Raw genomic sequence first — 16016 nt, 5'->3', positions numbered from 1 at the left:
CAGATATGTTAATGAAGTAAAGATAAAGGAATTAGATATTTGTTTTATGTTTTCCGGAATTTAATATTTGGAAATATTGCAACAGAGAATAATAAAAATAAAACACAGATCTATACTATATTGATAGTAATAATTATATGCAATTAATGTTTTTTTTTTTACTTTATAGAAAGAGAACAATAAACTCTTTTTAACATAATGAGGGAATTAATATTTATGGTACCATCTTTCAGTTTTTATTACTATTTCCTATATACACAGTTTATCTGTCTTGTTTTACTCCTCACACTTCAGCATGATGCACTGTCACACTTGTCTATGTAACACTTGGTCACAGTAATACACTTTCTCTGTCAGTGAAGCTGAACTCCAGCCCTAATGTGTCACTAAAAAGCCAAAAATCGAAACTTTTAGCAATAGTGAATCAGTGATTCAGCAGTGATCTAACCTAGGCAGGGAAATACTCACACTCTGCCCTGTTAGAAGTGCTTGCGGGTAGAAATGAGAAACACAGCTTTCTTTGATATGTCATGTTTACAATAGCTACATCAAGAAAAAAATAATGAAGGCCAATCCCTGAAGTACCCCTTGCCAATTCCCCAAGTACCCCCAGTGTACATGTACCACAGTTTGAGAAACTAGGATCTAGGCCAGTGTCTTAGTTTTTAGCTAAAATTAAATACACCCACTAAAGTCTGCAAGAATAAAAAAATATATTTAATTTGTTGTACATATCAAAATAATAAATAAAAAAAGGAATGAGTTCTTTGAGATGTCATAACAGAATTATATGATAAAAAAATTATCAAAAAAGTATTTATTTGTTAAAATTAAAAAAAAAAGTATATACAAAATATCAATGCTTATAACAAAGTCATTAGAGTATAGGTAAAAATCATTACAATATTTTATTTTATAAATTGTAACCTTTTAAAATGACTTTCAAAAGTAATGTTTCATTATAAATACTGTTTCATATTGCTACTGTCGGATCAGCTTTTGTGGCAGCTTGCGTAAAACCACAGAATTAATCTTAATATTTTCATACCTATCTACTTTTGGAACCAGGTTTATTCATTGTATCATGAGAATACTACGTTCTAGAAAAGCTGACCCAATTACATCAAATACACAGGCTATAAAAGCGGTAAAGGCTAGCAGGGCATATGGTAGCTCAGAGCAATCCAATAAAAACAATGTTGATGATTCAGTGCCTTTGAGTGATGGGTCATAATAGGAACAATGGAGACAACATATTTTAACCATTATCAATAAAACTTTGTAAGAACAGCTGACAAAAACCTGCCTGACGCTTTTCGAAATGCACTTAGCAAATAATGCCAGACACTACTTTGGAGGTCAATATCCTTACTTGATTACTTCTCCAAAGCAGCTGTGAGATAATGTGATTTTAAAATCATTTCAGTTGGGGAAGTTTTGATTTTAATGTTCAAGATTGTATTCCACGTTTACAAGGTAATAAATTATTTCAGTGTTTGCATTCCCATTCCATTGGGTACATTTATGAAAGTGCGAGCGGACACGATACGATGTAGCGTATCATGTCCGCTGCACATCGATAAATGCTGACAGCATTTATAATTGCACAAGCAGTTCACCAGAACTGCTTGTGCAATACCGCCCCCTGCAGATTCGCGGCCAATCAGCCGCTAGCGGTGGGTGTCAATCAACCCGATCGTATTCTTTAGATCGCTGCTTAATAACTTCTGTCAAAATGTAAATTTGTCTAGACACTTGCTGATCAAGGATGCAAAACAACTTGTCTACGGATAAGTGAAGCGCCACAGTGTAAATAATTTGTTACTTTAAAATTCATTCTCAGGATTAAACTCAGCACTCCTGATGTCTTGTTTACTGTCACATCCTTTCCTGGATGGAATTCGTCCCTTTAATTTCCTCTACTGCAGCTTACTCCTTGACCACTAGAGGGCTCATCCTTTTTGTGATTACTGGTTGCTTGCACCTGTCTGGCTGATCTCCTATAAATTGGCTGTCCCTTCCCCCATTCAGGTGCTCTGGCATTATATGGATTTCTCTTTTTCCAGTCTTTTTTTTTTCTGGTAGCCTCTCCAAACTTGTGAGTCTTCTTGTAAGATGCACTTCAAGTCTGTGTACTCTACAACCTGTTATACAAACCAATCAGTACTGTGATCTGCATTTCAAGTCTGTGTACTCTACAACCTGTTATACAAACCAATCAGTACTGTGATCTGCATTTCAAGTCTGTGTACTCTACAACCTGTTATACAAACCAATCAGTACTGTGATCTGCATTTCAAGTCTATGTACTCTACAACCTGTTATACAAACCAATCAGTACTGTGATCTGCATTTCAAGTCTGTGTACTCTACAACCTGTTATACAAACCAATCAGTACTGTGATCTGCATTTCAAGTCTGTGTACTCTATAACCTGTTATACAAACCAATCAGTACTGTGATCTGCATTTCAAGTCTGTGTACTCTATAACCTGTTATACAAACCAATCAGTACTGTGATCTGCATTTCAAGTCTGTGTACTCTACAACCTGTTATACAAACCAATCAGTACTGTGATCTGCATTTCAAGTCTGTGTACTCTATAACCTGTTATACAAACCAATCAGTACTGTGATCTGCATTTCAAGTCTGTGTACTCTATAACCTGTTATACAAACCAATCAGTACTGTGATCTGCATTTCAAGTCTGTGTACTCTATAACCTGTTATACAAACCAATCAGTACTGTGATCTGCATTTCAAGTCTGTGTACTCTACAACCTGTTATACAAACCAATCAGTACTGTGATCTGCATTTCAAGTCTGTGTACTCTATAACCTGTTATACAAACCAATCAGTACTGTGATCTGCATTTCAAGTCTGTGTACTCTACAACCTGTTATACAAACCAATCAGTACTGTGATCTGCATTTCAAGTCTGTGTACTCTACAACCTGTTATACAAACCAATCAGTACTGTGATCTGCATTTCAAGTCTGTGTACTCTATAACCTGTTATACAAACCAATCAGTACTGTGATCTGCATTTCAAGTCTGTGTACTCTATAACCTGTTATACAAACCAATCAGTACTGTGATCTGCATTTCAAGTCTGTGTACTCTATAACCTGTTATACAAACCAATCAGTACTGTGATCTGCATTTCAAGTCTGTGTACTCTATAACCTGTTATACAAACCAATCAGTACTGTGATCTGCATTTCAAGTCTGTGTACTCTATAACCTGTTATACAAACCAATCAGTACTGTGATCTGCATTTCAAGTCTGTGTACTCTATAACCTGTTATACAAACCAATCAGTACTGTGATCTGCATTTCAAGTCTATGTACTCTACAACCTGTTATACAAACCAATCAGTACTGTGATCTGCATTTCAAGTCTGTGTACTCTATAACCTGTTATACAAACCAATCAGTACTGTGATCTAATCTTCCAAGTCTGTGTATCCTATAACCTGTTAAATAAACCAGTCAGTACAGTGAACTGTTATTCCAAGTACCTGTGTATCCTGTGGCATTGCTATCCCAAGTACCTGTGTATCCTTTGGCATTGAACCTTGCCTTTGTTTGGTATCAGTCTGTTCTTACTTAGTTTATTTACAATAAAGGTTTTTGTTCTTCTGCATAATTATGCCTAGACAAAATTCTTCTAAGATAAAAGAGGCTGTGTTGTTTTCTGAGCCTAAAAGCACTACAACTGAGCTCCAACCTGAACACCCTCCAAACATGACAGTTACCCTTATTTATTCCATACAAACTCTTACACGAGCCTCAGCAACTCCATTAAAATTGGATTAAAAAATCTAAGATAATCCACATATTAGCAATCACAGAAGGTTGCAGTGCTTAGTATAGCAGAGGGTGCTCAAGTAGTTGATTTATTCATATACTTCTGTGCTATATCAATAATGACTTACTTTAGATCTTAAAAGGCGCTAAATTTTACAGCTCGAGCGCCACACTTAACACTTGTAAAATAACCTCATGGTGATAATGTTTACTACTGGGAAATGTTATATTTTTATTCTTAGTATATATTAAGCATTTTTGGATTATTAACTGGGGCAATTTAAATGTTAAACACCAAGCGATTGCATACCTGGCAACGTGCGCAAAAACGAGCATCGGCAATTTTGAGTCAAATCGAGTGGTCACATACTCGGCGCAACAGACAAGTTATGTGCGTATATTTTACAGGTCGCGTGCATTTTTTACTCCCATAAGCTACATATGCAGTGCAAGGATTACACACGCACAATGGAGATATTTTACTCCATTTATATCTCGCCCCACATAGGCAGGCGCACCCTTGCACACAATAAAAAAGCACCGTAACCCCCTGGAAGCTTTATCAAACACTTAACGCATGCGCAATATCAACCATCCCCCCACATTGCAATGACTAATACAATTTATTAACCCCTAAACTGCCACCCCCCCTCAACACAAACTCCTAATTAAACTATTAATACCTAAACCACCAACCCCCCAACGTAAAGTACCTAATAAACCTATTTACCCTGCCATCCCGCGCTGCGTAATCTGTTGGCGCTCTACAAATACCTGATAATAATAATAATCCCCCACAACACAAAGTACCTATTAAAATTATTAACACCTAAATCACCAACCCCCCACATTGCAAACACCTAATTATAATATTAACACCTAAATTGCCAACCCCCCAAAACGCAAAGTATTAAACTAATAACTAAGCCCCCTAACCTAACACCGCCTAACTTAACCTTAATTAAAATACACTTAAATAAAAATAAAAATATACCAACTACCTTAAAAATTATTACAAAATTACAAAAATGAAAAACCTAACATTACAAAAAATAATAAATCCTAACACTACAAAAAATAACAAACAAAATTATCCAAAATAAAAAAGTTATACCTGGTCTATTACCCCCGTTTAAAAAAAACAACACCCCAAAATAAAAAACACCCTTAATCTATAAATAAACTACCAATAGCCCTTAAAAGAGTCTTTTGTAGGGCATTGCCCTAAAGTTCTTTTGCCAAAAAAACCATAATTTATGTAAGAACTTACCTGATAAATTAATTTCTTTCATATTAGCAAGAGTCCATGAGCTAGTGACGTATGGGATATACATTCCTACCAGGAGGGGCAAAGTTTCCCAAACCTTAAAATGCCTATAAATACACCCCTCACCACACCCACAATTCAGTTTAACGAATAGCCAAGAAGTGGGGTGATAAGAAAGGAGCAAAAGCATCAAAAATAAGGCCTCATGGACTCTTGCTAATATGAAAGAAATGAATTTATCAGGTAAATTCTTACATAAATTATGTTTTCTTTCATGTAATTAGCAAGAGTCCATGAGCTAGTGACGTATGGGATAGCAGATACCCAAGATGTGGAACTTCCACGCAAGAGTCACTAGAGAGGGAGGGATAAAATAAAGACAGCCAATTCCGCTGAAAAATTAATCCACAACACAAATCAAAAGTTTCAATTTTTATAATGAAAAAAACTGAAATTATAAGCAGAAGAATCAAACTGAAATAGCTGCCTGAAGTACTATTCTACCAAAAACTGCTTCTGAACAAGAGAAAATATCAAAATGGTAGAATTTAGTAAAAGTATGCAAAGAAGACCAAGTCGTTGCTTTGCAAATCTGATCAACAGAAGCTTCATTCTTAAAAGTCCAGGAAGTAGAAACTGACCTAGTAGAATGAGCTGTAATCCTCTGAGGCGGGGATTAACCCGACTCCAAATAAGCATGATGAATCAAAAGCTTTAACCAAGATGCCAAAAAAATGGCAGAAACCTTCTGACCTTTCCTAAAACCAGAAAAGATAACAAATAGACTAGAAGTCTTTCTGAAATCTGAGTAGCTTCAACATAATTGAAATGAAGACAGCAAAACCACTTTATCCTGATGAAAAATCAGAAAAAGGAGACTCACAAGAAAGAGCAGATAATTCAAAAACTGTTCTAGCTGAAGAGATGTCAAAAAGGAACAATACTTTCCATGAAAGTAATTTAAATGTCCAAAGAAAGCATATGCTCAAACGGAAGAGCCTGTAAAGCGCTCATAACCAAATTAAGACTCCAAGGAGGAGAAATTGACTTAATGACAAGCTTGATACGAACCAAAGCCTGAACAAAACAATGAATAACAGAAAGATTAGCAAATTTTTCTGTGAAAACAGCACAAAAAAAGCAGAGATTTGTCCTTGCAGAGAACTTGCAGACAAAAACCCTTATCCAAACCATCCTGAAGAAACTATAAAATCCTAGGAATTCTAAAAGAATGCCAAGAGAATTTATGAGAAGAGCATCAAGAGATGTAAATCTTCCAAACTCGATAATAAATCTTACTAGACACAGATTTACGAGCCTGCAACATAGTATTAATCACTGAGTCAGAGAAACTTCTATGACTAAGTACTAAGCGTTAAATTTCCATACCATCAAATTAATAATTTGTGTTCCTGATGGAAAAAACGAATGTTAAGATATAAGGTCTGGCCTTAATGGAAGTGACCAAGATTGGCAACTGGATATCCGAACAAGAACCATATACCAAAACCTGTGCGGCCATGCTGGAGCCACCAGCAACACAAAAGATTGCTCCCTGATGATTTTGAAAATCACTCTAAAAAGAAGAACCAGAGGCGAAAAAATAACGGCAGATTGATTACTCCAAGAAAGTGTCAATGCATACAATGCTTCCGCCTGAGGATCCCCGAACCTGAATAGGCCCCTGGGAAGTTCCTTGTTTAGATGAGATGCCATCAGATCTATTTATGGAAGCCCTCACATCTGAACAATTTGAAAAAACACATCTGGGTAAAGAGACCATTCTCCCGGATGTAAAGCTTGATTGACAGTGATAATCCGCTTCCCAATTGTCTATACCTGGGAAATGGACCACAGAAATTAGACAGGAGCTGGATTTAGCCCAAGCAAGTATCCGAGATACTTCTTTCACAGCCTAAGGACTGAGAGTCCCACCCTGATGATTGACATACGCCACAGTTGTGACATTGTCTGTCTGAAAAACAATAAACGTCTCTTTCTTCAAAAAGAAGCCAAAACTGAAGAACTCTGAGAAATGCACGGAGTTCCAAAATATTGATTGGTAACCTCGCCTCCTGAGATTTCCAAACCCCTTGTGCTGACAGAGATCCCCAGACAGCCTCCCAACCTAAAAGACTCGCATCTGTAGTGATCATGGTCCAGGTTGAATGAACCGAAGAGACCCGTAGAACTATATGATGGTGATTTAACCACCAAATCAAAGATAGTTGAACATTGGGATTCAAAGATATAAAAAGTGATATCCTAGAATCCCTGCACCATTAATTCAGTATAAAAAACTGGAAAGGTTTCTTATGAAAATGAGCAAAGGGAATCGAATCCAATGCTGCAGCCATAAGACCTAAAACTTCCATGCATATAGCAACTGAAGGAAATAATAGAGACTGAAGGTTCCGACAAACGGAACCCAATAAAATTGTCACTTGTCTGTTAGAGACAAAGACATTGACACAATCTATCTGGAAACCTAAAAAAGGTGACCCTTGTCTGAGGAATCAAGGAGCTTTGATAAAAAGATCCTCTAACCATGTCTTGAAGAAACAACAAAAGTTGAGTCGTATGAGATTCCGCAGAACAAAAAGACTGAGCCAGTACCACGAGACCGTCCAAATAAGGAAACACTAAGAACCTTAAAAGATTCTTAGAGCTGTCGCTAGACCTGAAGGAAAAGCAACAAATTGGTAATGCTTGTCAAAAAAAGAGAATCTCAGAAAATGAAAATAATCTGAATGAAAACAGAAAATGAAGATATGCATCTATTGTATCTATTGAAAACAAATAATGCCCTCACTGACCAAAAGGCAGAATAGACCATATAAACACCATTCTAAAAGATGGTACACTTATATGACAATTCAAAAAGATTTTCTATCTTTGGGACAATGAATAGTTTTGAATAAAACCCTCAAACCCTGCTCCTAAAATGGAACTGGTATAAATACCCCAGAAAACTCCAGGTCTGAGCAGCGCCTTGAGCCCCAACGGGTGACCAGCCGCGCTTCACAAGTACCCAATGCATACAGGTCTGAAACACACTTCAGGAAAGTGTGAGCCTTACTGGAATAGCTGGAATATGTTAGAGAAAAAAAGACTCCTCACAGGCGGTTTTACTCTGCTTCAATTCGGTCCAAACTTCTTAGATTTGGGTACAGAATAGGATTCAAACAAATTTTTAAAAAGTCTTAACCTGCCCCTTACCAGCTAAGCTGGAATAAGAACCGCACCTACATGCAAATTTGGGGAGCTGACTTTGATCTTTTTTTTTTTTTTTTTTTTTTTTAAAGCAATTTTTTATTGAGGATTGCAACATGAACAAGAAATAAACTGAAGGCTTGATATACATACAAAAACAAGACATATTACTTTCAATACTTTCATGCAGGTGTTAATACATCTGTCTTTAGCTAGCATAGACCTTCTCATAGATTATAGTTAACTGAAGTGTTATATGCAATAGTCCGCACTCTTGGTACGCCTTTGTTATAATAACCTAATTTTTCCTTTGTTTTTGTTTTTTTTAAGTGAAGGGGGTATAGAGGGAGTGCAGCGGACAATAGCCGCTCTGGTTTAAGATATCTGATATCTGGGGCAAGTGAGAATATGACCGGGGCTGGAAATATAACTGTGTGACTATGGGTATTGTGTGTAAGGTGAAACCAATTGTTGTTTTGTAACCTGAAGTATGGGGAAGTCTATAACTGTTACAGCATAGGATGAGTCTATGAAACAAGTTAGCACACATTCGTGATCCAAATTTGAACATAATAAAATTATAAACACATACAGAAATTTATGTATAATACCTATATAATTTTGGGGTTTACTGAACATAGGTGAAGGAAGCTCTACAAAAATCTCCAGATTTTAATAAAATGTCTATTTACTAACCCATTTCCCTACACTCTTCATAGATGTGTTGCTACCTCGGCCGCCGGCAGCATCTGTATATGTAAAGGCTGTATAGGTGTGAGAGTGAGGTTGGGTGATATGCCCTAATGCATATAGGCTAAATGGTTCTTTAAACCTGGTAGAAATTGTGCAATGGCTAGGCTTCAATGTATATATATAAAAAAAAAAAATGAGAAAGAGAAAAAGGAAAAAAGATTAAAGTTCCCAGAATCTTCAGTATCATATATGAGATTGGTTTAGAAGTGTCATTTTACTACCACGTGGAGAGCTCTGTGGGTCATATGTGTGACATACATGCATCATCCTTCAGTACATATAAAATATAAATACCATACACCATAGGACCTCATCTCAGCCCAAAATTCAGCTGTGAACTGCAGTGAGCAAACAAATAAAGTATTATACACTGTTCTAACTTAAATTACTGCTCGAGGAGCCAGAGTAACAGAGAGGATAACATATAAAACGGTCAAACCTGGGGGGGGAGGAGATCATGTAAGAAAAATTAGGAGGGACTACTAGGATACAGGGTAGGATTCACGGGCATATGTGAATATGTAGGGTATTCAGCCAACTGCAGATTGTTCACCTTTGGGGTAAAATGGGGTAAGAATAAGCAAGTGTCTCAAAAGTTTGCGTAAGCCCCATATGTGAGCTGGTATGAGGGCCGGTAAATCTCGAGCGTTGCAGCAATGTAGGGTCCAATCCCACCATGGCAAGTTCTCTCCCCTGTGACTAGGTACTGTCCTGATGAGAAGGTAGGGAGAGTAAAAGGCTGAAGCAATTACGGGTTTCTGGAGATCGTGAGGCCAGCAATGAGGGAGAGTCCCGGCTAGGGGAATGTTATATGTCGCCACTGTGGTGGCATTTTGAGTCATAGGCGTTTTGTTATTTCTCCTACCGTGGACTCCATCTATCCCAGAGGGGATCTCCATACAGCTACCATACACTGTTGCTTGATCTATCTGTGGGAGCTGCATGGCGAGTTCCCACACCGCTGCCAAGCTCCGTTTCATGTCAATGAAGTGCTCTTCCGTGCGTGCAAATAGTGAGTCCTCCCCTCTGTCCTCAGGCTCCATGCTCTTGGGGGGCTAAGACAAGGAAGATAGATACACCGCCAAGAGAAAAGTGTGTAAAGGGGCCCAGTCTCTGGTTATGTCAGGCGGGAGTTCTTTGTCCCAGAAATCAGAGGGGGGGGGAGGTGGGGGGGTTCGGCCGCCGTGAGTGCAACTTACGCAGTATAGGTTTAGCTTGTTGAGCCAGCTCTGTCAGGAAGGAATTACGGTAGAAAGGAGCTGGATCTGATTCTTTTCTTCCCGACTTGCTTGCTGCTAGCGATGGGGTGTTGTGGATAGATATCTCAGTGCAGTCTGCAGATCAAGTGCATGTACAATGGCGGCTCAGGTTTTCAAGCACTCAGGGCGGCTTCATATAGGAGCTTTATGTCAGAGCATCTATCAATCCGACTCAATCATAAGTTCTGGAATTAATACCATAAAATGAGATAGAAAATATTGATTTTCCCCTCTAGGAAGCATAGATAATTGAATTGAGAAGGTATATTGAAGCAGGAGCTTCCATTAAACGTGTCCGCTCTCTCCAACAGTTAGCTCCGCCCCCCTGACTTTGATCTTTTAAATGGCTTAAATTGAATGAAGAAAACTTCTAATTATAAACATGTTACTAGGGGAAGAATTAGGATTCCGTTCCTTAGTAAGAACAAAAACTAATATAAGCTTAAGATTTTAGTCTTAGAACTCAATCTTGAAGCCCAGAGTAACAGTTGAAGAATTGAATCCAATTGTGAACCAAATAATTGATTACCTTGGAAAAAAAGAAATATGGAATTTAGAAATCAAATTAGCATTCCAAGATTGAAGTCACAAAGTTCTTCTAGCTAAAATAGCTAAAGACATAGATTAAACCTCATTTGCGAAAATATCAACAACAAAAAATGACGACACAAATTAGATTATTAGCATGTTGATCAACTTAACAATGTTAAACAAATCATAATCCGATACTTGTTGCACTAAAGTATCCAACCAGAAAGTTGAAGCAGTTGCAACATCAGCCAAATAAATTACAAGTCTAAGAAAAGTACCTGAAAATAAATAATTTTCCTTAAATAAGATACAAGTTTCCCATCTGAAGGAAAAAAATAAATACTATTTGCTATAGGAATAGTAGTATGTTTAGCAAGAGTAGAGATAGCCCCATTAACTTGGGGGATCTTTCCTCAAAACTTAAAACTAACTGCCGGTAAAGGATACAATTTAAAAACCCTAAAGAAGGAATAAAAGAAATTCCCGGCCTATTCCATTCCCTACTATCAGGAACTGGAAAAAAACCTCTGAAGAAACCACAGAAGGTTAATAAGCAGAATTTAAATGTTATGAGGAATAGAAGAAAATAGAGGGGCGCCTCATGTGTAGGATCAACAGACATAAAAATCAGTAATAACAGTAGTAGAGCCAAATGGGTACTCACACACTTCACAAGCACACCAATGTGCTGGTAGTAGCAGGCTGCAGATTCAAATAGGTGTGGCAGCTCACCTCTCAGGTAGTACTGTGATGCTGGAGATGGAAAAGGAGACACAGAAAAAACATAATTTATGTAAGAACTTACCTGATAAATTCATTTCTTTCATATTAGCAAGAGTCCATGAGCTAGTGACGTATGGGATATACATTCCTACCAGGAGGGGCAAAGTTTCCCAAACCTCAAAATGCCTATAAATACACCCCTCACCACACCCACAATTCAGTTTAACGAATAGCCAAGAAGTGGGGTGATAAAAAAGTGTGAAAGCATATAAAATAAGGAATTGGAATAATTGTGCTTTATACAAAATCATAACCACCACAAAAAAAGGGCGGGCCTCATGGACTCTTGCTAATATGAAAGAAATGAATTTATCAGGTAAGTTCTTACTTAAATTATGTTTTCTTTCATGTAATTAGCAAGAGTCCATGAGCTAGTGACGTATGGGATAATGATTACCCAAGATGTGGATCTTTCCACACAAGAGTCACTAGAGAGGGAGGGATAAAATAAAGACAGCCAATTCCTGCTGAAAATAATCCACACCCAAAATAAAGTTTAATGAAAAACATGAGCAGAAGATTCAAACTGAAACCGCTGCCTGAAGTACTTTTCTACCAAAAACTGCTTCAGAAGAAGAAAATACATCAAAATGGTAGAATTTGGTAAAAGTATGCAAAGAGGACCAAGTTGCCGCTTTGCAAATCTGATCAACCGAAGCTTCATTCCTAAACGCCCAGGAAGTAGAAACTGACCTAGTAGAATGAGCTGTAATCCTCTGAGGCAGAGTTTTACCCGACTCAACATAGGCAAGATGAATTAAAGATTTCAACCAAGATGCCAAAGAAACGGCAGAAGCTTTCTGGCCTTTTCTAGAACCGGAAAAGATAACAAATAGACTAGAAGTCTTTCGGAAAGACTTAGTAGCTTCAACATAATATTTCAAAGCTCTAACAACATCCAAAGAATGCAACGATTTCTCCTTAGAATTCTTAGGATTAGGACATAATGAAGGAACCACAATTTCTCCACTAATGTTGTTGGAATTCACAACTTTAGGTAAAAATTCAAAAGAAGTTCGCAACACCGCCTTATCCTGATGAAAAATCAGAAAAGGAGACTCACAAGAAAGAGCAGATAATTCAGAAACTCTTCTGGCAGAAGAGATGGCCAAAAGGAACAAAACTTTCCAAGAAAGCAATTTAATGTCCAATGAATGCATAGGCTCAAACGGAGGAGCTTGAAGAGCTCCCAGAACCAAATTCAAACTCCAAGGAGGAGAAATTGACTTAATGACAGGTTTTATACGAACCAAAGCTTGTACAAAACAACGAATATCAGGAAGAATAGCAATCTTTCTGTGAAAAAGAACAGAAAGAGCAGCGATTTGTCCTTTCAAGGAACTTGCGGACTAACCGTTATCTAAACCATCCTGAAGAAACTGTAAAATTCTCGGTATTCTAAAAGAATGCCAAGAAAAATGATGAGAAAGACACCAAGAAATATAAGTCTTCCAGACTCTATAATATATCTCTCTAGATACAGATTTACGAGCCTGTAACATAGTATTAATCACAGAGTCAGAGAAACCTCTTTGACCAAGAATCAAGCGTTCAATCTCCATACCTTTAAATTTAAGGATTTCAGATCCTGATGGAAAAAAAGACCTTGAGACAGAAGGTCTGGTCTTAATGGAAGAGTCCACGGTTGGCAAGAGGCCATCCGGACAAGATCCGCATACCAAAACCTGTGAGGCCATGCCGGAGCTACCAGCAGAACAAACGAGCATTCCTTCAGAATCTTGGAGATTACTCGTGGAAGAAGAACTAGAGGCGGAAAGATATAGGCAGGATGATACTTCCAAGGAAGTGATAATGCATCCACTGCCTCCGCCTGAGGATCCCGGGATCTGGACAGATATCTGGGAAGTTTCTTGTTTAGATGAGACGCCATCAGATCTATTTCTGGAAGTTCCCAAATTTGAACAATCTGAAGAAATACCTCTGGGTGAAGAGACTATTCGCCCGGATGCAACGTTTGGCGACTGAGATAATCCGCTTCCCAATTGTCTATACCTGGGATATGAACCGCAGAGATTAGACAGGAGCTGGATTCCGCCCAAACCAAAATTCGAGATACTTCTTTCATAGCCAGAGGACTGTGAGTCCCTCCTTGATGATTGATGTATGCGACAGTTGTGACATTGTCTGTCTGAAAACAAATGAACGATTCTCTCTTCAGAAGAGGCCAAAACTGAAGAGCTCTGAAAATTGCACGGAGTTCCAAAATATTGATCGGTAATCTCACCTCCTGAGATTCCCAAACTCCTTGTGCCGTCAGAGATCCCCACACAGCTCCCCAACCTGTGAGACTTGCATCTGTTGAAATTACAGTCCAGGTCGGAAGCACAAAAGAAGCCCCCTGAATTAAACGATGGTGATCTGTCCACCACGTTAGAGAGTGTTGAACAATCGGCTTTAAAGATATTAATTGAGATATCTTTGTGTAATCCTTGCACCATTGATTCAGCATACAGAGCTGAAGAGGTCGCATGTGAAAACGAGCAAAGGGGATCGCGTCCGATGCAGCAGTCATAAGACCTAGAATTTCCATGCATAAGGCTACCGAAGGGAATGATTGTGACTGAAGGTTTCGACAAGCTGAAATCAATTTTAGACGTCTCTTGTCTGTTAAAGACAGAGTCATGGACACTGAATCTATCTGAAAACCCAGAAAGGTTACCCTTGTCTGAGGAATCAATGAACTTTTTGGTAAATTGATCCTCCAACCATGATCTTGAAGAAACAACACAAGTCGATTCGTATGAGATTCTGCTAAATGTAAAGACTGAGCAAGTACCAAGATATCGTCCAAATAAGGAAATACCACAATACCCTGTTCTCTGATTACAGACAGAAGGGCACCGAGAACCTTTGTAAAAATTCTTGGAGCTGTAGCTAGGCCAAACGGCAGAGCCACAAACTGGTAATGCTTGTCCAGAAAAGAGAATCTCAGGAACTGATAATGATCTGGATGAATCGGAATATGCAGATATGCATCCTGTAAATCTATTGTGGACATATAATGCCCTTGCTAAACAAAAGGCAAGATAGTCCTCACAGTTACCATCTTGAACGTTGGTATCCTTACATAACGATTCAATATTTTTAGATCCAGAACTGGTCTGAAGGAATTCTCCTTCTTTGGTACAATGAAGAGATTTGAATAAAACCCCATCCCCTGTTCCGGAACTGGAACTGGCATAATTACTCCAGCCAACTCTAGATCTGAAACACAATTCAGAAATGCTTGAGCTTTCACTGGATTTACTGGGACACGGGAAAGAAAAAATCTCTTTGCAGGAGGTCTCATCTTGAAACCAATTCTGTACCCTTCTGAAACAATGTTCTGAATCCAAAGATTGTGAACAGAATTGATCCAAATTTCTTTGAAAAAACGTAACTTGCCCCCTACCAGCTGAGCTGGAATGAGGGCCGCACCTTCATGTGGACTTAGAAGCAGGCTTTGCCTTTCTAGCAGGCTTGGATTTATTCCAGACTGGAGATGGTTTCCAAACTGAAACTGCTCCTGAGGATGAAGGATCAGGCTTTTGTTCTTTGTTGAAACGAAAGGAACGAAAACGATTATTAGCCCTGTTTTTACCCTTAGATTTTTTATCCTGTGGTAAAAAAGTTCCTTTCCCACCAGTAACAGTTGAAATAATAGAATCCAACTGAGAACCAAATAATTTGTTACCCTGGAAAGAAATGGAAAGTAGAGTTGATTTAGAAGCCATATCAGCATTCCAAGTCTTAAGCCATAAAGCTCTTCTAGCTAAAATAGCTAGAGACATAAACCTGACATCAACTCTGATAATATCAAAAATGGCATCACAGATAAAATTATTAGCATGCTGAAGAAGAATAATAATATCATGAGAATCATGATCTGTTACTTGTTGCGCTAAAGTTTCCAACCAAAAAGTTGAAGCTGCAGCAACATCAGCCAATGATATAGCAGGTCTAAGAAGATTACCTGAACACAGATAAGCTTTTCTTAGAAAGGATTCAATTTTCCTATCTAAAGGATCCTTAAACGAAGTACCATCTGACGTAGGAATAGTAGTACGTTTAGCAAGGGTAGAAATAGCCCCATCAACTTTAGGGATTTTGTCCCAAAATTCTAATCTGTCAGACGGCACAGGATATAATTGCTTAAAACGTTTAGAAGGAGTAAATGAATTACCCAATTTATCCCATTCTTTGGAAATTACTGCAGAAATAGCATTAGGAACAGGAAAAACTTCTGGAATAACCACAGGAGATTTAAATACCTTATCTAAACGTTTAGAATTAGTATCAAGAGGACCAGAATCCTCTATTTCTAAAGCAATTAGTACTTCTTTAAGTAAAGAACGAATAAATTCCATTTTAAATAAATATGAAGATTTATCAGCATC

This window comes from Bombina bombina, chromosome 2 (genome assembly GCF_027579735.1).
Source record: "Bombina bombina isolate aBomBom1 chromosome 2, aBomBom1.pri, whole genome shotgun sequence".
In the NCBI taxonomy this organism is placed as follows: domain Eukaryota; kingdom Metazoa; phylum Chordata; class Amphibia; order Anura; family Bombinatoridae; genus Bombina; species Bombina bombina.
The sequence above is the reverse complement of the archived record's forward strand: the minus strand, read 5'-3'. Positions refer to the sequence as shown.